The following is a 21,918-nucleotide window of genomic DNA, read 5'->3' on the forward strand; positions in this document are numbered from 1 at the left end:
ATTGAGATTTTTGATTCAAATTATGCAAAATAGTTGATATACATTAAAATATTAACATTTCATTTGTTACAATTTGACTGTCTTGGTGCAAAAACATTATTTCTTTAGCAAATGAACTGCTATGGTATGTGTTGCTTTTAGATATAATTCCACGTATCATTGATGAAGTTTCCAGGTAGATATTTCTTTACTTTTCACTATAATATAAGTAATTAAAGATTGGCTAGCATAATCCCAGATATAGCTAAAATCTTGTAGAAGATTATCCATAGATTTAGCCCTGTGCCTCTTACTTGCAAACTCACGAGAAGTTTACTCAAAGAAAAATTAAATAAATTGACGAATCTGGTAGTCTGATGACCTTTTTCTTTCTCTTTTTTACATCTTACTTTTTTTGTATGTGTGTGTATTTTAGTTGGTAATACAAACCTTTGGCCAGTGTACAGGAGATGTGGTAATAGGACTTCTTCAGGATGATTACGAAAATTTATGGGCCAATTGGGAAATAAGCCATGTTGTCATCGATGTGCAGACTTGCACTTAATTCATCTTAAGTTTTCATCGTCTGATGTGTTGCCCTTATAGATGATAAAGTCTCAGGGTTAGAGGAAACCATCTGTACAGGTTACTCAAAACTTAGATTCTTTCTATACTACTCCCAAATGGTCTTCCACACCATGTTTGAGTAACTCCAGTGAAAGGAGTGCATCCTTCCTCCGAGGAAACTGAATTTTCTTAGACTTGCTCAGATTAAAAGATTTGCTTTTTTCAAAAATGGGACAAAAATTCATCTCATTACACAATCATCCCACTCAGGATCATACGGAGAAAAGTCTAATATTCCATCCACATTATAACACTTGAAATATTTGATGACATTTCTTTTCCCATGCATATCTTCTCCTTCTGACATGGGTCCAAATTTCTACACCATTCAGATTGTTTTCTCAGACTGTGTCTCCTGACACCTTCACTGTGTTTTCCCTTTCTCACTCAGGGCTGAGCATAGTAATCTCAGTGGCTTCAGACCAATGCAGAGAAGCCAGACTTTCAACTTCACTGCTGCAGATGAAATTCGAAACGTGAAACCTACAATTTTGTTAGTACGTGTTTCCTCTGTCACCCAGGCCGCATTCCTGTTGGGCTTCCTGCCTGCCTGGACCTATACTGAGTTCACACCCATGATAACTCCCTGCTGCAAAATTCTGCAGGCCAAATTTGGCACACTAATACAGATTCAGGGCAATGTTCACTGTAACTCTGGTTTCCGAAAATAACATCCTATCTTAGGGCATTAGTTATTCTAATTTTAGAAAAATATTAAATTTTAGATATTTGAAAGAACGTATGGATAATATTACAGCTTGAGATCTACTGCCCATTCAGTAGACTTTTGGAGTCCTGAATATAATCTGAAGCACACTTTGTAGGAATTCTTGTGATTTCTTTTTGCTTTTTTTCTTCTTTTTTTTGTAAGCTTGGCTTCTTTGGGTTAGTAATATAGACTGTCTGCGCGGTGCACATAAACTGCCAACAGCATCCAGATGTTATGTCCTTTCAACTTTGACTCACACCATTCAAAGAGAAGATGGTTTCAGAATTCTCAGGTGATACTGCTTTCAGGGTGTGCAGAAAACCAAAAATATACAAAAGATTGTTTCCGTATGCCATTGTCGTTCATTAAAAAATATTTCCTCCCCTCCACCCCAACAAAATAGAAATACCTATGAAAACAGCTTGGAATTCACTGAAGCAACAGCACTTAGAAGTTAGTAATGAGACATTCCTCTGCCTTCACATCTGTTAACATTTTGCTATAGTCTAAATTTTGAAGGGAAACCCGTAAAAATTCCTGACAGTAATCAGGAAATAATCTGAAGAGGTTACACATTAGGAGTCCCTTCTTATAATATTTAATTTTTTTTTAAGTGTGGTACTATGTGAGCTCAAATGAAGTGATTTGTAACCTCGCTGTATATTAAGACAACAATCTTATAGTTATACTACTTTTACATTACTTGTCTTTTAGAATGAAAAGGTGAGGTATAAGAGTAATGCTTCTTTCACGTCCCTTAGTTTTTCCTATTATTTTATATCTCTTTTATTTTTTATGTCTCTATTTTATTTTCTTAGCATTCTTATCTGTCCGCCTTTGAAATGATATGTCCTTTATTCTTCGAAGTTGAATGAGGGTGGGAGGGAAATGAGAAGTGCCTTCTGAAGAAAGACAATGAAGGATAGGAAATGTAAGACAGCAGAAGTCAGCAAATGGTGGAACATTCTGTAGCAAAACAATCTGACAGTTGTTATGCGTTGGATACTACCTAGCCTGTTGTAGTAGAATTTATTTGTGGGTGGTGAGAAATGATATGCTGTGGATTCTACCCATGAAGAGACAGCATTTATCATAATGTGGACAGAATTGGAAGTGTGGCAACATAGAGTAGGTGGTCAATGAATCTGAAATGTTTTCTGGAGCAGATGGATTTTGGGGAAGCATTTTGGCAGATACTGTTTCCATTATAAACACTCTCTTAAGCTTTTAGTTCATAGCACAGCTATTTTCATTTAAAAAGAAAAGCATGGTAACGGGATAAGAGGAGTGAGATGTGGAAGATGAAAATAATGTCGGAGGGGGAACTTAGTTTTGTTAGATATTTAAGGATGTCTTTAGTCAAAACGCTAGTTTCTTTTTAAAAAAGTTAACTTCCAAAATATATTCAGTTTGCCTCTTTTGAAAATTTAATCCCAAATATTACACTTGGCTCTACACAATCTCATCAATTTCTCTCATTTTTAACATAAAAGTTTTAATGTATTAATACCATAGAGATGGCTTGGAAGTTAGAAGTATCTTCCTCTGAGCAATGCTAGTTCTTTTAAAAGCATATCATTTATATGCTTTAAGATGTCATATTTTGTCCTATTTTCATAAGTCTGTTCATTCACAAAGGAAAGTGGATATGCGTTTGGCTTTGTTCGTGCATCCGTAACATTTTTACTCTTTTGAAATTCAAATCTGTTTATTTTCTCAGGGGCAAAATAGAAAGTGTGACATAATAGGTTTCATGTTGAAATATTACACTTCCAAAGCTGACAACAAATTATAGTGACAAGAACTGTACCAGTAATTTGATCACATGGGCAAGTCTTACCTCTCCGAAAATAAGATATGTTTCACATTTTTGGCAATATTTAGTGGCATCCTGCAAAATCTCTAAGCCTTTAAACTTAGTTAACTCCTAGACTCCATTAACCACTTTCGTAAGCCATACAGAGCTCAAGTGCACAAAGCAAATATATTTGTGTTTCCGTAAATTTAAAATAAGATCTTCCTCAAGATTGTAAAGTAATCCATACCCCTGATAGCTTTTGTCATGCCAAATGTTCTCTACCAAGAAAGGGAAGAGTCACAGAGAGCTACTTTCCTTTCTGTCCCAAAGGGGCTTTGTCGATATAACGAACCGGAGGCTGTTCAGGAGTTTCATATAAACTTTAGATAACCAGACACTATGCTATAAGAGCTGTACAGTGAGACACATGCCAAAGTAAACAACTGTTGTAGTTAAGTCAGGATCTCTACAATTTTGTAGAAAACCAAACCCATTTGTTTATTTTCATTGCAGTTGAAAAACAGCGACACATGAAAGCAAGTTGATCAAATCTGTTCCAAATTGCAGAGTGAAATTTAAAGTGTTAGGAAAGAGATGAAAATAAATGAAGTGCATAAGATACATGTCTAGTCTTTGAGTTTTTTCAATGTAGTCTTCTTCTTAATCTTTTAAGATAGAAATGTAGTTTTATTCTCTCAATTTTCAGGTGTTTGAAGAAAGGCCCCTTTTCTATCTATTAGTCTAGACAAGAATTTTATATAGGAAAGGAAAAAAAAAAACACATTTTACGATTAAATACCAATGGGACCTGTCGAAAATCTGAAACTGAGTATGTGAAGTTGCGTTAGGAGACACTCTGGTGATACTGTGCAGAAGGACATTTGGTTTTCTGGTTTGCCCCATATCACAGGTAAGTAATTGGTTTAAGTAAACAAAGTGCAATTTTTTTCTTCTCAACTTATTACAGCTCAATCTGTTTTTCAAATAAAAAACAGTCAAAGGTCTGAGAATTCTTGGAATAGATAATTTAATCAAAAATGAATAGCTCTATCTTTTCAATAGCTTATAGGTTAAATTTGTGGCATGTAGGTACATGGACATTCATAGAAAAATGCATGACTAAATAATTATGAGCCTATTAAAGTTGCAGTGACTTCATTTTGGACTGTAGTTAAACACAATGGAAGTATTCAAACATGCAGAACTATATCCTTGAGATTATAAGCAAATGGGCATATGGAAAGATAGTAAGATATGGAAAGATGAGGAACGAATTATAAACACTTGCATTTTCTCCTTGTCTTGTGACAGTTTAAGTCAAACATGTAGTTGTCAGCTTGTAGAACAACCTCCTTGGAAGTAGGTACATGATGCTTGTTAACGGTAACAAGCCTTATTAATTCAAACCTCTGCAGACCCCACTGAAAATATCCTTTTGTGCATAGGTGCAGCAAATATTGAACATATTCCCTGTGTGTGTTTGTTTAGCCCAAGCAGTGACTTCAACTTTCTCTATGAAACGTTCCAGACATCTAGGGCAATTTACCACCTGCCCTCAGTTCACTCAACATCATGCCAGATTATTTTTACTCAATTAATAGAAGGACAAAAATCGGGCATTGGGCACAGGGAAACAACTAAAGTGCTAAAAGTGAATACAAACTTGGACACCAGGATTGGTATGGAAAAGTTGTTAGCTTGAGGAAAAAAGAACGTAACTTAATAGCATTGTTCAGTTATCTGATTGTATCTTATATTGGGGATACCAGTTATCCATCTCTGCTGAAGCAAAAAAATTATACTTAAAATTAAAGAAGAGTTTACTTAATCATAAATAAAGAAGAGCTGTAAGAATTCTATGATAAAGGTAGTAACAAAATAAATAAAATCTTTTTTCCAAAGAAAGGTGCGTTATAGACAAACCCTTCTGTCTTGCCTGGCTTACATTTATGCTAATTAAGAAAGTGTGTAGTGATATCCCTCATGATATACTATATAACTCTGAGTTTTGAAAATAATTTCTACAACGTCCCAATCATTTATCTCTGCTGTCAAGCTGGATTTGACAGTTCTATATGTACGTTCTCCAAGGAAAAGTTCAACAGCAGAGAATTATCTGATATATGTTCTTATGCTGCCTATGTAGATCATGGAATTTGTTTGTTGTTTTTAAGGGGGAAGTAACTGCTTGAAAATGCTCTGCAGGGTGATATTTCTGTCTCCCATTCCAGTGAAGAATATTGGATTTTGGAATTCATTGCCACATCATAAATAGCTGTCTAGGTCAATATTGAAATAAAACATTCAGAAAAGGTTGACCTTACACGAATAAAAATTGTACACATTTCAGAAAAACTATCTATTTCTTATATATGCGCATATTGAATTTCTCTTCCTCACTGCCTCCAAGATGTTTATTTTGGGATATCTATTTATCAGTCTATCAATCTATCAATCTATTGGCACTGATCAAAGTCAGCCAGGTCTTCAAAATCTCAATAGCCAGCGTTTCAGGAATTTTTCTGTAACATTTTAGGCAAAGATAAGTGACATTTCTTTAAAACACTGCACCAAGAAGTGATTATCCAATTTATCTAATTTATGGAAAGATTTCCACTGATATGGAATGTCAGCTTTCATGTAGAACTCTCTAGTCACTGAGAAGGTCAAAATATTTTTTCCCAGTGATAAGACCAAAGAATACCAATCGTATAAGTAATAATCTACATTTTGGACATTTTAAGGATTAGAATCAAAAGGGAAAATAAAATAAAATATATTACTGATGAGTAGTATGTCTTTTAAATTCTACTCCTTACCACTGCAGAGACTAACAGAGGCTAGTGTTGAATTTGTTTGAAGAACTCTCTCTGTCAGCAGTTAGGTATTTCATTGTTTTGGATCTTGTGGGTTTTAGACCATCTTACTATTCATAGAGCCCATTTCTTAGTCAGCAGTGTTTTCCAGATCTTTGGCAATTACCAAAATCTTTCATCTTCCTTAGGAAAAAAATCAGCATTTTATCTTCCATTAAGATAGCTGATACTAAGCTTGTGGGCCAAAAATAATTGTATGATTCTAACTCACAATCTATTCAGAAGCCCCCATTCAGTGAGCCATATTCAGCTTCTCATTGACCTCTGTACCTCCCCAGGCTCAGCAACATTTCTGTCCTGCAGGAGCTAACCTGCTCAGGAAGAGGTTTAGATAAGATTACAGTGGCTGGTGAGTTTCTAAATCTCTGGTCTTCCACTTTTCTGGAACACCAGAAATCATTCATTTTGAACAGTAACATCTGGCTCTGAAAGTGACCTTAATAACTAAGCAAAATAATTAGAAAGTGACATTGGCACAAGCTATAGTTTCCAGTGGTCACTCAGGAATATTCAGCATTACTTATGGGATTATATCTAATCATTCGTCCCATGTGATTATAATTTCCTATTCTATACTGTTCCAAAAGGTATGAACAGGCTACAGGTTTGGGCATTGTAAAACTATGTTAGGATGCTAATCCTTACACAGAAAACCACATTTCTACATTGTAGCCTTTCTAAAAATGTCATTCTTTTAATGCTACTGTGCTGCTTTTTTTTACGGAATAAATGATTTCAAAAATACAATTTTATTTTTCATATTTCCATTATTATCACTGCAGATAAAAATACATGCAGAGGCTACTTTTCTCATACTTGGCAGTTATAGTTCATTGCTTGATATCCAAGTTAAACATCTAAAGTTGATTTCCCGTGTGAAGCTGGTTTTAGCCAACCATCTGCTTAGGAGAGGGGAAAAGCAGACAAGGCTCATTCTTTCCTGCTGCTGCTTCTCACTGTTGTTAGGTGGCTACTGGGAACCTTAAAATAGGACTGCCAGGTTTAACTTTTCAGAATATGGAGTAGGCATATGTGTCTACCAGGGATTTGGGGCAGGGCAGGTTGTGCGTAGACCAGTGGGACTAACTTATTAGATACTGAAGCTGCTGAATACCGTAGATGGGAGCACAGATGTCACAACCATGTCCTTCTTCCCATCTCACATTCATGATTCAGCAATAAAAAGTGGGATGATCTTGAATATATGGATCACTCGGGAACCTGGGTCTGGAATTAAATGTTATTTTAATACCTAGATTGCTTAATCCAGTGGACTGCAATTTTCAGGATGCATATGTTAGAGAAAACTAGTTTTAGTGCTGGCTACAAATTAAAGGAACATCAAGGGAAAAAGAGAAATTATGGAGCTGAAGAATTTGTGATGATGTTTAGATGCAGAAAATGTTGGAAATGTTTACTGTTCACAGTGAGCCCAATTGTGGAAGAGAATTTCTGGCATTATAGAATTTGCCGTTGCAGAACGTGCTTTAATAGGGAAGAAAAGTGAAAACAATTAGTGCAATACCAAACTAAATACTTAAATCTGATATATGAAGCTAGATTTTTCTTTTCGTTTTTTGGCTGAGGAAGATTCTCCCTGACCTAACATCTGTTGCCAATTTTCCTCGTTTTTTGCTTGAGGATGATTAGCCCTGAGCTAACATCCATGCCAATCCTCTATTTTGTACGTGGTTTGCCACCACAGCATGGCTGACGAGTAGGTCGACGCCCGGGATCTGAAACTGTGAATCCTGGACCACTGAAGTGGAGCATGCCAAACTTCATGCCTGCCCCAAAGCTGGGTTTTGAAATACAGCATATACTTAAAAAGCATGTTTTAAAATACTATGGAATTCATAGAAAGAGAACATAATATTAAAGATGTTTTCCACTGAAATATGAAAAAAAATCATCTTAAGCCTTGTATTTATTTTCTCATATTTATGGATATTTTCTTGGCTTCCTGGCTCCCTTTCTTCATTTATCAAAGTCTGTGTGGTATTCAAGCATTAAATCTCTCTGCTTCTACCCAATTCAGTCACACATGTTTGCACTCATCCTCATTTTAATCTCTTCCTCTTTCTCTCTCCCTCGCCTCCCTGCTATTTCTTTGTCTTCCTTTCATTATATCACCTAATCCTTACATATAAAGAATTTCTATACTGTCTGTTTTACCTCACAGAATCTCTTAAATATATTTCTATAAATTTCAAAGTAGGAAGATTTTCTTCCTTATACGTCAGTATAGAATTTTTTTTTTTTCCAGAAAACCTCAAGGGCTAAAATTTATCAACCGAAACAGAAATAGTAATGTTGAAACAGGTAAATGTTTGCTATTTAATGCCATTTAACTTAAATCTAGTCAGTGATTTAGTGTGCCTGAGCTCCATCATTGTGATTTGAAAAACAAAGGAAGAAGAAGGAAAGGAGGAAGGAAAAAGAATAGGAGCGTGGGGCAAGGGAGGAGGGAAGGAAGAAGAGGAGAATATATGTATTTGTAGTTGGTTCTTCAAGATCAAGGCAATTAGACATTCACAAGGATGTATCCAAATGTTTAAAGTAGGTTCTCCTATTTAGCTGAAGTAAAGCAAATCAAAACCGAGTCACAATTATCTTTTACTCTTTCCAGAGTTTGAAAGAATATAAGCCGAAACATATCCATGTGTTTTTCCATTATTCTGTTTTTATCCTCTGTGTGTGCTACCGTATATCCAGAAAAATAGTGCTGTTTGTTACATTTACCAACATTTTAAATTCTGTACTTCCTGTCAAGAAAATGGTAAATGTGGACAATTCACAACGGGCTGTACCCTGCTTCTTGCTGCTTCTCTGTCCTTCAAAAGCGACCCCTGCCACTATAGGATCTGTTTCAATTCTGGATGTTTTCACTTGAACTTTGTTCAAAGTCTCAATTATACAATTCACTGTGGTCCAGTGAACCTGACTTTATTTTCTTTATCAATGTTTAAAATAGTGAAGTCTGATAGGCTACTTAGATAAAATTTCACTAGATAAGTGCATGTAATTTAAGGATGTCAACGGACCCAACTGAGGGATTTTTTCTTTCGGTGTTGTAGGGGTCTGGAATTGGCCACCCCAAGGTATGTCTCTTTGGCATGATGATTATTTGAGGCTAGTTACTTTGCAGACAAGAAAACAACTGAAAAGTAGAATTTACTGACCCTTTGTTAGGAGACATTTACATTGTAAAGGAACTCTCCATCTGTAAAGATATCTCTAGAAACTCTTAATCAATGGGGAAGGCAACGACTTAAATCTGCATTTGTTTATTGTGCTTGTCTGGTAACCTCCTGTAACTGACTTCCCTCCCCCTCCCACCTTTGGCATTTCCTTCTGGATTAAGCATCTTTCCTTAGGCTAGGAACTGATTGCTGTGCTCACCTGTGACCACCCAGCTCAAGACAATAGACTTGCCTCCTGCTACGCCCACTGAGATAGCAGACCCACTATCTGCTGTGTCCATCAAGCACTTTGCCCACAGGGCAATCTTGTGACTATTGTGGGAGGGACATTTCAATCATATGTGAAATATCCTGTTTGGGGGTATATAACCACTCTGTGCACCCCACTTCTTCAGTGCCCTTTCTTCCTCCGGGAAGAAAGGCCCTGGGCCATGGTTCCTCATAAAGCTTTGTTTAATTTTCTCTTACTATTCTGTCTCATGTGAATTTAATTCATTCTCCGGCCAGACGAACCCACATTTTGGATAGAGGAAATGTCTTCCTCCCCTACAGTGTCTACAAACGTATTCTGTTTTATTTTAAATTGTCAGGAATCTCAGGAATACCAAAACTGAGGGATTGTAGTTCTTCATGTTAAATGCTCAACATAGTAAACTTTAACATTAATAATTGGTGATGATGGTAGGTTGCATTTCTAATCCTTTGGAATGAGAAAAAATGAAAACAATTTTCCCACGAATGTTGTAGATGCTACATTGAAATATTTAATACATGATTCATTGAAATGTTCTAAATTATGTTTTAAGTACACAGAAATCACATTTACAGCAACAGCATTGAAAAACAAAAATTCCCCTGATGGCTACAATTAGATGAACACTACCCAAGAGGGGGCCACACAACTGGCTCCCTCTGTTATACAATAAATTTCGAATGATAAAGAACATCTTTCTATTAGTGAGTCCAAACCTTTGTCCTTTACTGAACGCAGTATATAGCATACAAGAGTGACCATAGATTAGAAGACCATAGATTCTCTCTGGGAACATTCCTAAGATTCTTATTGGGAAGTTTTTTTGTCTCTCGGATATATTTATGCTTAAACACATTTATTGCTGCTTTTTTCATTGCTTTGTTAGTATTGCCAACACTTTAAACTTTGGAACCTTCCCCGTTGTTCCCCGTCTCTGAGGAGAAATGGTGAAAGTCGTTTAATAGGACGAGGTTGCTCCAGTGGAAAGGTTACCCTCTAATTCTTTTTACGTGTGTCTTTGGGGTCTAAATGGGATCTGCACCTTGTTTGTGAGCTGAACATATAAACCCTGTATTGGGAAGGCGTTGCTTTTCTTTACGTGCCTCTTGGGTGTTTCTTTCTAAACCACTATTTATGGTTTTGCTGAAACATGGAAAATAGAATTTTTCGTGTAGCTAAAGATCTCATATGTATTTTAAACAAAAGTTGGCAATATTAGGTGAAAAATATGATAAGAAGCTACAACTTTGTGGCACTTATAGATATAGGATCTATGAATTTTACTGTCATTAATGCTTATGTGGTTGATTTTCTTGGTTTGGTTCAGTTTCTGCACTGTCTCAAGCACTGGTGATAGTGTGGTGAATAACACCACATGATTTTCCTTAGAGGGTGTAAATTCTAAGTAAATTAGACATTAAGAATAAAACTTTGGATTTGAGCAGACCTAAACTGTAATCCTAACTTGGCCAATTACTAGCCCTGTGAAGATGGATATGTGTTGTAAGTTCTCTTGAGTCACAATGTTCTCATGGGTAAATAACTGATAATAATCACTCTTTGGAAGCTTAGTTACATGATTAAAATGAGAAGCCTAAGATAGCATTTAACTTCCAGGAAATGTACAATAAATATTAGTTATTAGCAGTGCTTTACATGTGCCAAGATTCTAATAGTAATAGGAGCAGTTGGTACATTGACTATGTGCGTCACAAATATCATCTGCAAACTTCATAGCAATCCTGTAAGGTGTGTACAGCCATCCTGCTTTACAGCTGAAGAATCTGGGGATTAGGGCAAGAGTCCAGTTCAAACTCGCCCAGGTTTCACAGCTGCTGCTTCTCAGAACAAAGACTTGAACCATGTTCATCTGATGCCAAAGCCCATGAGTTTCTACTGCATTAATCTGATACTTAATCCAAAACTTGCTTTGCTTGGAGAAGCTATTCTTCTATTTTTTTTTTACTCTTTGGAAGAGAAACAAATTATACCTTTCCCTGTGCCCAAATCTGTATTCTGAAAGCAGCAAGACAGTCAGCTAACTTCCTCATAAAAACAGCACTCTGGCTCCATAACCTTGGAACAGACTTTGGCCTTCCACTATTAAAATAATCTCTCTTTAGCATCACCTCCTCCCTAAATTTTTCCACTCCTGATATGTCCCCTTATATGTAAGGTCTCCATATAATTTATCTCCCAAACTGGCACACTTTGGGGAGTAAAAAGAGGCATAATGATAATTATTCTGGGTTAACAGTTGTAAACTGGCTCCATCCTGGAGAAACCTTGATGTATGGTCACCCTATTTATGAGTCCAAGGTTTAGATTATATGTTAGATTAGGAAAATCTAATTTGAGCATAAAAGGGAGAAACATTCTTTGCCCCTGTATATGGATACAGAAACATTTTCCCCTTGAAGCCAGAGTGAAGTCACTACATTACTAATGCAGCCTCGAGCCCATGCTCGGTCACCTGCTCTAGCTGTGTGATAACCACTTCCATGTTTCTTTGCTCCTTCAGTTCAAGGAGCAATGAATAACTGGCACCTTCTCCTTATAATATGTAAATAATCTACTTTCTGTTCAGTACATCTATGTATAAAAATATTTTATTTTCTCCTGCAAATCCTTTGGGCAGTGCCCAAATATGCAACGTATGTATTTGGAAGGAAATGTGCTGTGTAAAATAGTTGGTTCAATCATTGCTAAGTATCTCTGCTAAGGAAGAGGCCTTTGTAAACTGTAATGCAAATTTTGCTATTACAGCAACCACCAGTTATTCGGAACAGTTTCTTACTGCAGCCGGCATCTTGGAAACTGATTGAGAGGTTAAAGCTTTTATAAAGGAAAAATTAAGAGAAGTGAAGAGATGATAAGCAGAGTTCAGTAAGTGATTGAACTCTGAGGGAAGGGGGGCAGAAAGGAAAAAAAATAGAGCAAATAGAAATGAGACATAAAAAAGCTATTATGATTTCTCTCAGGTGTTACTGAGTTTTAGGATCTGTTTAGAATTAGTGAATTTGCTGAAATCGTTTGTCCATCTTTACCGGGAGTCTGTGATGAAAGCAGATACAGCTGATTTCTTTTAAAACATTTTTTTTTTGTATAGATATAACATTTAAACACCATATAGGCTATAAATAAGTGGAAGGAGGATGGACTGTTATTCTGGTGTTACGGTATCATAGTGATAAGCAGGAATGTTTCAACAATTTACCATAAAGATCACATAAAATGCATAACTGACAGAAAATATATCTTAATCTGATAGAAACTTAACTCAAGGTAGAAAAGAAAAAAAGGCCATTGAAGAGAGAGATGCAAATAAAAATATTAAAATATATTTTCGTTTCCAAAAAAAAACCTTATTAAAACAGCATAGGCCAATTATAAAGTTTACAATTACCTTGTGAATTTCAATGATGTATTTAAGCTGGATGATTCGTGTCCTGACCCATAATTTCATTTCCTTTCTTTTCCTTCCCTCTATTCCCTTTTCTTGCTTGCTTCAGTTTTTAAAAATTTCCTCTTATTTACTCACAGTTCTGAGATCATCAGTCTCTTTCTGAATCTAATTTCCTTAGAAGAGTCTTCCCCCTCCTTCTTCTTTACTAGCTCTCTCTATAATTATACTACTACATTCTATTTTTAGGACTTTCCTCCCTTATTAGTCCTATGTTTCAGAATTCTGGCAATAAAACCATAAGTTTCTATTCTTAGAAATGTTGGACCCTGCTCATCTAAAATTGCCACCTGACTATAGTTTCTTTTCTTTATTACTTAAAATATGAATCGCTCATGTCTTTCAAGGAGTCTTATCACTTACACATAAACAAGCTTCAGTTTTTCCTTATGTGTCAGAATTAAGCCAGGAGTAAGTAGTGCCTCTATTCATTTCGACTTTTGGTGAGATAAAAGTGACTTCAAGGCAAGTCTTAAATGTTCTCAGATATTCTACTTTTAGATGGAATACTTAGATATTGAGATACTTTTCCTCCAATCAGTTGTTCTCTTTGAATACTTGCTTGAAAAACAACGTACCTCCCAGCACTTGTCTCTTCATTTTACTCCAAGTTTTCCTCCTATTACTGAGTCTAGTTGTTATCAAAGTAAGAAGGCTGGGCCTCCTGGGGGTCTGGAAGATCGAAACTATTTTCACAATAATGCCAAGACATTCTTTGCCTTTTCCACCATAATTCTCTCAATGTAGAGAGGAGTTTGCTAAAGGCTACATCACGTGTGATGGCTTTATTGCTCTGATCGCTAACTGGACGTGTGCTTGGTATTCTTGTGTTTTTCTGTTTAATTTCTAATATGGTAACTGTTGATAGATATAACTCACATAAACAAAAGTTCTTTAGGGTCCTCAGTATTTTTTAAGAGTGTAAAGAGTTCCTGAGACCAAAACGCTTGAGAACCGCTACCAGTCCAGTCATGGGCAGTGTTTTGCCAAGTCACAATAATAACTATAAAATGTACATAATTTGTGTAAAGTTGCAAGGATATTTTCCTTATTTCTCACTTCATGAAGTTATAACTATATGTCTTAAGCTGAAGTGATTTTAGCAGCCTTTTCTGTGATAGTTTCTCTTGAGTTACCGATACTTCTCCAGCATTTTGTTGTTCTCTAATACACCTGTTATATGTCTAGGAGGCTTTTTGCCTGAGGACAGTGTGCTTTGTTTGTTAAACAGTATTTAGAGAAAGAGACGTTCATGTTTATTTCTGTAAAGGATATTAGTGGTAGTATGATTTTAGTCAACTGCCATCACCTTTTGATAAAAATAAATAGCTGGCATTTGGAAAGTTGATTTAAAACACATAAGGGCATAATGTGGATTAACTTTTGCTTATTATCTTTGTGATTATTGTATCCCTGTGATGAAGAACTTGTATTTTTCATTGTCTACTATTATCTTAAGTACATTTTGCATGACTAAGTTAAGTGTCAACGTTATTTCAGCTTAAAATGCTGAGAAACAGAAGTTTTCAGCAGAGGTAAATTTAACACGTTACACATTTATATGACATGTCAGCATTAATAAGAATTTGAATTTGTAACAAAATTAATAGTGACATCTCTGCTGCATCCATTAAGCTGATTTAATAAATCAAAGATCCAGGTCAATCGACAATCAGATTGTGATCATTATGGTTTCAAAGTGTTAAATTAGGAGGAGGGATATAAATCTTTAATCTAAGTTATAGTGACACTTTATGTAACCAGTAATAATATATAATAATAATAACGTAGATATTAGGTATGTTAATGAACATATTCTTAGGTAAGCTTTTAGATGCAGTGTTTCTCTTATTAAAGAAATATATGCAAATAAAATAAATCAGATTTCTGCGAACCATAAAGACATTTCTTGTTTACTTGACAAGAACTCTGGACATAGTTTCAGAATTGGTTTAACGGTAGTTTAATAATGTCATCAGGGGCTGAGTGTTTTCTATTCTTCTACTGTGTCACTTTTTTCCTCCTGTTGGATTCAATATGGCTGCACTAGGCTCGTTTCACATATTAGCTCTGTCTTCCCTGGCAGAAAGCAATCTGTGAGAAAGAGAGACAATTTATCTATTAATTTTTTAAAACAGGAGGGAAAGGCTTCCTCAGACAACCTCTGGCAGATTTCTCTGAATGTCGCCCTCCCCAGAAGTGTGTCGCGTGGCCATCCTCTAGGGCAAGCAAAGCTTAGAAAGTGAGTATCAGGTGGAAAGACTAAGACTTGAATATTTGGTTTATACCTCTCCGTGACCTTCTGGGTTGGGCACATTGATATCCTGGGAAAAAAATGCTAATTCTATAAGGAAGGGAAGGGATCATTCCTGCTGAATGGGAAATAAATAGTTTTTGCCATAATCGATAAGTGATAAAAAGAAAGGCATGCACAGGATGCTCAGAAACCCAGAGGATCAGAAAGCCCCATCTGAGGAGCTGGGGGAGACAACGTAAAAGGGAGGATTAGTGAACCAAGTTTAGAAGGCAGAGGTAGAGTTAAAGATGTGGAAAGATGTGGAAAGGCAACCAGAAAGATATTATCCGGGGTCTTAAGTGGTGTAAAAAGTCTGAAGGGATTTCAATAATAAAGGCCAGTTTTCATTCTGTAAATTGTATTTGTTAGAAGGCAATTACCACGCATTTCTCCCCAGCTTGGCATGGGTATGTTTCTGGACTCAAGCGGAGTTAAGATTAAACCAGTAGGATGCATGTCCACATAGCCGTATCATTGCACGAGGTCAACGAAGTGCTTTGACACACTTAGGATTTTCCTACACATTTAAAGTGGTGTGATGAAGCTGTGTCAGTTTTGGGGGGTTTTTCCTCTGTTAGTTCTCCAGGGAGGCTGGATTCCTTATTGCATTTTGTGAGATTACATTATCAATTCCTGGTGGGGTCTTCTTAACTTTTAAAGCACCAAAGAATTGAAATCACTGAGCCAAGAGTCTTGGGACCCATTGGCTTTTTTTTTTTTTTCCCCTCAGAAACTACACTCAAGCTGAGCACTTGAAATCAAACAACTCTCTTTTTATTATAATTTCTTTATAACCATTGTTAAGACTGTGCATTTTCCACACCAATTTACATGAGATTCAATCAGTTGTTTGTCAAATCCCTCAACAACCTTATGGTCCCGTTAGATTAGCCTATTGTAGTTTACCTGGAGAATAGATATTCCATGAGTTTGCTTCCGGTGCAGGTGGAAACACAGTAATAGTGGCTGGGCTGTGTCTGTCACTCTTGCTATTCATTACTGCAAATGCAAATTTATAAACTTATCTGGATATAGTATGACTCTTTCGAGTAGGGAAAACCATAATTGGAGAGCAACTGCTAATTATGGATAAATGATGATCACACAGTTTTGCCCTTAGGAATTTTGCCCTTAGAATCATATTGTATAGATATGATCTATTATTTAGGCCTTGCCTTTGGTTAAGATTTACTTGTAAAGATTAGAAACAACATTTTTATTCTACTCTTCCACTAATAATGCCTCCTTGCCTAGGACTGATACTCATTGTATGCATAACAGATTTCCCCCTGGCATAGATAAACAGAGCTGTATCTTAAGAGACTTGTATGTTTAACCGATTATTACAGGTCAAGTGGATAGACTTCATGCCAAAACATGGAGATAGAGTAATACTTTCTCTAAATCCAGTTTTTGTTTAGATGACCTGTGACAGCAGGTACTTCTTGCAGTGAGAGGATATGAACAGGCTGTGTTGCCCTGAAGAGATGGCAGAGCGTGAGCGAGTGTGGACGCTTTTGAGCTGTCCCGGGAAGAACCGTGATGTTGGACTGCACTGGGAATAACTTTGCTTGATGAATCCCAACTTCTCTTAAACTCAACTGGAAAATCAGAAAATAAAAATATAAGAAAATAAATTATGACCCAGGGTCTAATGCTTGCTTTTCTTCATTTAACTAAACCAGTTAATTTGAAGATGTTTGTGTATATGAACAGATATTTCTTTTTCATTGGCTATTGGATCGCATTTTACTTAAGAATCCAACTTGGTTTTATTTTTTGGTTTCTTTCTTCTTAGTTTCATTGTCTCTTTTTCCTTTTAACAAAACATCATTTTCTAGAGTAGATATGTAAGGGGAATTGCAGTTGTGTCTTATTTGTTTTAAATTTAAATGCTTTTATTGATATGCCTCAGAATAAAATGGACAAATTGCCATTTGGCTTAGGTACACATCTTACCTCAGGGGAATAATCAAATGTGTTTTTATATTTATTTACTCTGACTCTCTTGTTCTAATTCCAGAGTGTCAGTAACATCACCAAATCTGTTTTCCCAACTTCCTATTTTAAGCGTTACCAAAAGAAAAGGGGGGAAAATCTTCAGACCTGTCTAAACTACTTGAACTTCCAAAATAAGATGCTGACAAGAGATAGAAAGCTACAGGCCAACCTCAGGCATACGGCACATCTTTCAGAAGTTTCTTTCTTGCACAGAAAATGGCACAGTCCCACCTTGGGTGAGCTTATGGATTTGCCCAGCTCAGATAGTGGAAGACCATAAAAAGAGACCCAGGCTGGTTGTTCAAGAGAAAAAAAATAATTGAACAAGTATGGTGCTAGGCTCTATTTCTGGAGCCTTCCAGTACATGTTCAGTTATACACTGTAGCTCTACAGGACAGGGATTATGATTCTCAATATTTACAAATGAGAAAACGCAAGGGGGCTCCCTAGGTGGCACAGCAGTTAAGTTCACGCACTCCAGTTCAGGCACCCGGGGTTTGCCAGTTCGGATCCCTGGCACGAACCTACATACCGCTCATCAAGCCACACTGTGACAGGTGTCCCACATATAAAATAAAGGAAGATGGTCACAGATGTTAGCTCAGGGCCAATCTTCCTCAGCAAAAATAGGAGGATTGGTGGCAGATGTTAGCTCAGGGCTAATCTTCCTCAAAAAAAAAGAAAAAAAAGAAAAAGTAGAAAGAAAAAAAGCAAGGCTCTGAAAAGCATTATAACTTGTCCAGGGTCCACTATTTTGAGTGGTAGTGCCAGGATTCAATTACAGGTGTACCTAATTCCAACCTTTTCCCACTGCATAGTTCAGTGAAAAGCTACTATCTTAATGAGGGGTGGGATTCAGTACTGGCTCATCCCTTGGCAGCAGCATCAACAAATCTCACAGCATGCAATTAAAAACTTCCTCCAGGTGCATGCTATCTACAGACTATGTATCACTTTTGTTGTTTGTTTTCTTTTCTCCTTCTTATAAGTTTGTTGTGTTTAGTGGATGAAAATCACACTTTCCTTTATAATAAAAGTTACTCTCATGTTTCAATAAATATTAGCTATAATCTGGTGATTGACATACATAGTGCATTGGTCCTAGTTTTTTGTTTGTTTGTTTTGAGGAAGATTAACCCTGAGCTAACTACTGCCAATCTTCCTCTTTTTTTTTTTGCTGAGGAAGACTGGCCCTGAGCTAACATCCAGGCCCATTTTCCTCTGTTTTATAAATGGGACGCCTGCCACAGCATGGCTTTTACCATGTCCTCACCTGGGATCCGAACCGGTGAACCCTGGGCCACCGGGAAGCGGGATGTGCGAACTTAACCACTGTGCCACCGGACTGGCCCCAGGTCTGAGTTTTTGAACTTTCTTAGTAGGTACCAAAATGTTTTTCTCTTATATATTTAAAATTTTATGTGTTAACTCCAAAACTCAATTTAAAATTCACTTAAATGTGATCTATAAATTTTTCCTTTCTTCTTCTTTCACATTTAATGAGGATACCTCAATTTTACATATTCTTGAGACTTAACAAAGAGAGAGTGAGGAAAATCTAATGGGGATATAGATTTTCTTAAGTAGAGAAATCAGATCCTAAATTAATTAAAATATCTCTAAATCTCCAAGGTCTTTTGTGCTCTTCGCTAGTGTGAACCTAAACCCAAGAGCCTGTTATTTATCAAATGAAGTCACAATCATTCCAACAGTAGAGTTTCTAAATACATTTATTGAATATGTTTACAATAATTCAAGAAATATTGACCTCCAAAATTCTGCATTCTCTACTGAAAATTTATCCTTAATTTATACATATCGTTTAAGCTTACAAAGCTATTTTCTTCCTGTTACACTCCTCACTCCAGATTTTGTTTTAAAGCATGGGATATGGTATCTGGTGGCCTCATTTCTTCCAGTCCTAACTCTGCCTTTCATGTACTATATAATGTCGGACAAATCACACGACCTTTTCTAATTTCAGTGTTCTATTCCATGAAATGAAGGGTCAGCGTATTTTCCAGTTCTGAATAACTAGGATTAAGTGAAATTAAGTATATGTTGCCATTATTAATTCTACAATTTGAGTATATCTCATTTTTGTTTTCTCAGAAACCCTGATTATTTCACAAAGCCAATAATAATTTTAAAATCTGCTGTACAAATAACAGTCACTTCACGCCAACAATTTTTGTTATGAGGCATTTGTATGAGAAGCTTGTTGTCTGGTTATCTTCCTCTTCCATGGAGAATAAAAGAAGATGCTTAGAAGAAAGGAAAATTAGTTCACTAATTACAACAACATTGTTTAGCCAGTCAGTGATAACAAGGAGCATGGAGAACACAGTTTCACAAAGATATTTTAAAGATTTTATTTTTTTTCCTTTTTCTCCCCAAAGCCCCCCGGTACATAGTTGTGTATTCTTCGTTGTGGGTTCCTCTAGTTGTGGCATGTGGGACGCTGCCTCAGCGTGGTCCGATGAGCAGTGCCATGTCCGCGCCCAGGATTCGAACCAACGAAACACTGGGCCGCCTGCAGCGGAGCGCGCGAACTCAACTACTCGGCCACGGGGCCAGCCCCTCACAAAGATATTTTAAAATAAAGTATTTTAAAATAATCTTTGTATGGTTTGCTATCATTGTGTTTAGAAACAGGGCTGACCACTCCTTTAATACATTTCGGTCAGTGATTACATGATATCAACCACTGGTATCTTCTTGGTGTGGGTGCGCTTCCTAAATTCAAAACATGTTAATGATTCCAGAGATGTGGCCATACATTTTGCCAGTATGCTGAATTATTTTATTTATATAAATAAAAATTATTTATTATCAGATAGAAGATCTATATTTACATGGCTCTGCACTTTCAGTAATATTTACTTTTTTAAGTAGAATCATAGAATGATACCAAAATATATTCTCCATGTCTCACCCATCTCCTTTTTTCCATCCCATTTTATTAATGTTTCTTTCTCATTGATTTTTCTCATGCGTGGTCCTATATCACTTACATCTCTTTGTTAACTCTCAAATTCAGAATCTGCAGTTCTCTACTCAGCTGAAAGCTTATATATGGCAGGCCCCAGGATGAGCATTTTCATACACATTATTTTATTACTTACACCAACTACATGAATAAAGATGTCACTGTCCACATCTGTGAATTTAGTATGTAGCAAGGCAAGAAATTGAACTGAGAGTCTTGCACTCCAAGTCATGTCCTTTCCCCTGCAACAGACCTGCCTCCAGACTCACAGATCTTTATTTGTTTGTTGCTTTGTTCATTAATTTCCGTTCATGGATAGGAATCAAACATTGCAGGTTGTAATGACTAGATAAGCATTTGTTTTTTGGGATTCGTTGTTGAAGTCACAGTGAATGGTAGCTAATAGTTTGTGTAAAGTAAGCCTTAAGTCAGGTCCTCAGCATGGGTTCATCACACACTCTATCAAGTGGGTTCATCACATGTTCTAAAGAAGCTTCTGTGCTTTGGGAGGTGTTAGGCTCCTGATCTTAAAAAATATGAATAAGACAAAAATCTGGTCTTTGAAGAACTTACAACTTAGTAAAATAGATATCAATGAAGGAGGAGTTGAGAGGAATTCCATGACAGAATTATCCCCGCCTCCCCTGGATGGCTCCTCTAACATTATGATAGTCCATGAGTGACAGGAAGTGTTCAGTATGTGTACTTTGCTCCACATTTCTTTCCTTAACCCCTTCCCCCCATTACACTAGTTTTAAACTCTTAATCTAGTTAGATACATGCTAGATACAAACTCAGGCCTCCTACCCATACTTTCTCCAAATATTTTTATTTATATATGGCTCCCTCAATAGATTTAAATCTTCTTTGAGAAAAGAAATCTTATTTATTTTTTATCCTCATTCCGCAAGCTATGCTTTCCCCTTGGTAGGAAATTTTAAAATGTTTGATAAATAAATAGCAAGTAGTATAATAAAACTTTGAAGTTAATATAAATACACTATGAAAAAGATAATATAAATGAAATTATTTTTTGTATTTTTGAGTGTACAAATTTTTACCTCATGTCTTACTCCATAATTATTAAGTGCCTAGTGACTTTTTGATTTAGGACAAACCAGTAAGAAGACAGTATTTTGCTGACACAAAACGTTTTTCTCATTATATTAATATGTTCTGTGGGTACTGTCTGAGCTCAGTCCTATTTATTTCAAATCTTCTATAGATGATTATTTTTCATAAAGTCATTATTTAGGGAAGCATGAGATTCTTGAATATCAGTAGTGCTCAAAAAGATCCATCAATTGTGTATTAAATGGAAATACTGAAGGAGTTTTCTTTATTTTTCCCATCCCTTGAGGCCCAACACTAAAATTTAGAGTTTTATTGAATGTTTCATTGGTATTTGAAGCCATATATGAGGACTAATGTCATGTTTCCCTTTTCCAAGATGCAGAACTGTACAAACAAACAAATGCACAAAAGAGGACATGGATATGACCAATGTTGTTTTGCAAGAATATTCCGTGACTGCCACTTTTGGAATTTCTCTCTTGTTGAGAGACTAGCAGAATTACTTAAATATATATGCTCATGATCTGATTATTGGCATACATTACAATAATTTGTTTATATTCGGTATATTTTATTCAGTATAGGATAGACTCCTTTTATTTTCTGGTTGTCAGCTACATTTACTTAAACTATGTTGCGTCCTCTACTA

At 36.2% G+C, this 21,918-nt stretch overlaps 1 protein-coding gene across 1 annotated transcript in view; it reads left to right on the forward strand.

Moving 5' to 3' along the window:
• The window catches only part of PCDH9 (protocadherin 9), an 870,094-nt gene that overhangs the window by 758,009 nt on the left and 90,167 nt on the right, over positions 1 to 21,918 (forward strand). The window lies entirely within an intron of this gene.

Source organism: Equus quagga, chromosome 6 (genome assembly GCF_021613505.1).
Source record: "Equus quagga isolate Etosha38 chromosome 6, UCLA_HA_Equagga_1.0, whole genome shotgun sequence".
NCBI lineage: Eukaryota > Metazoa > Chordata > Mammalia > Perissodactyla > Equidae > Equus > Equus quagga.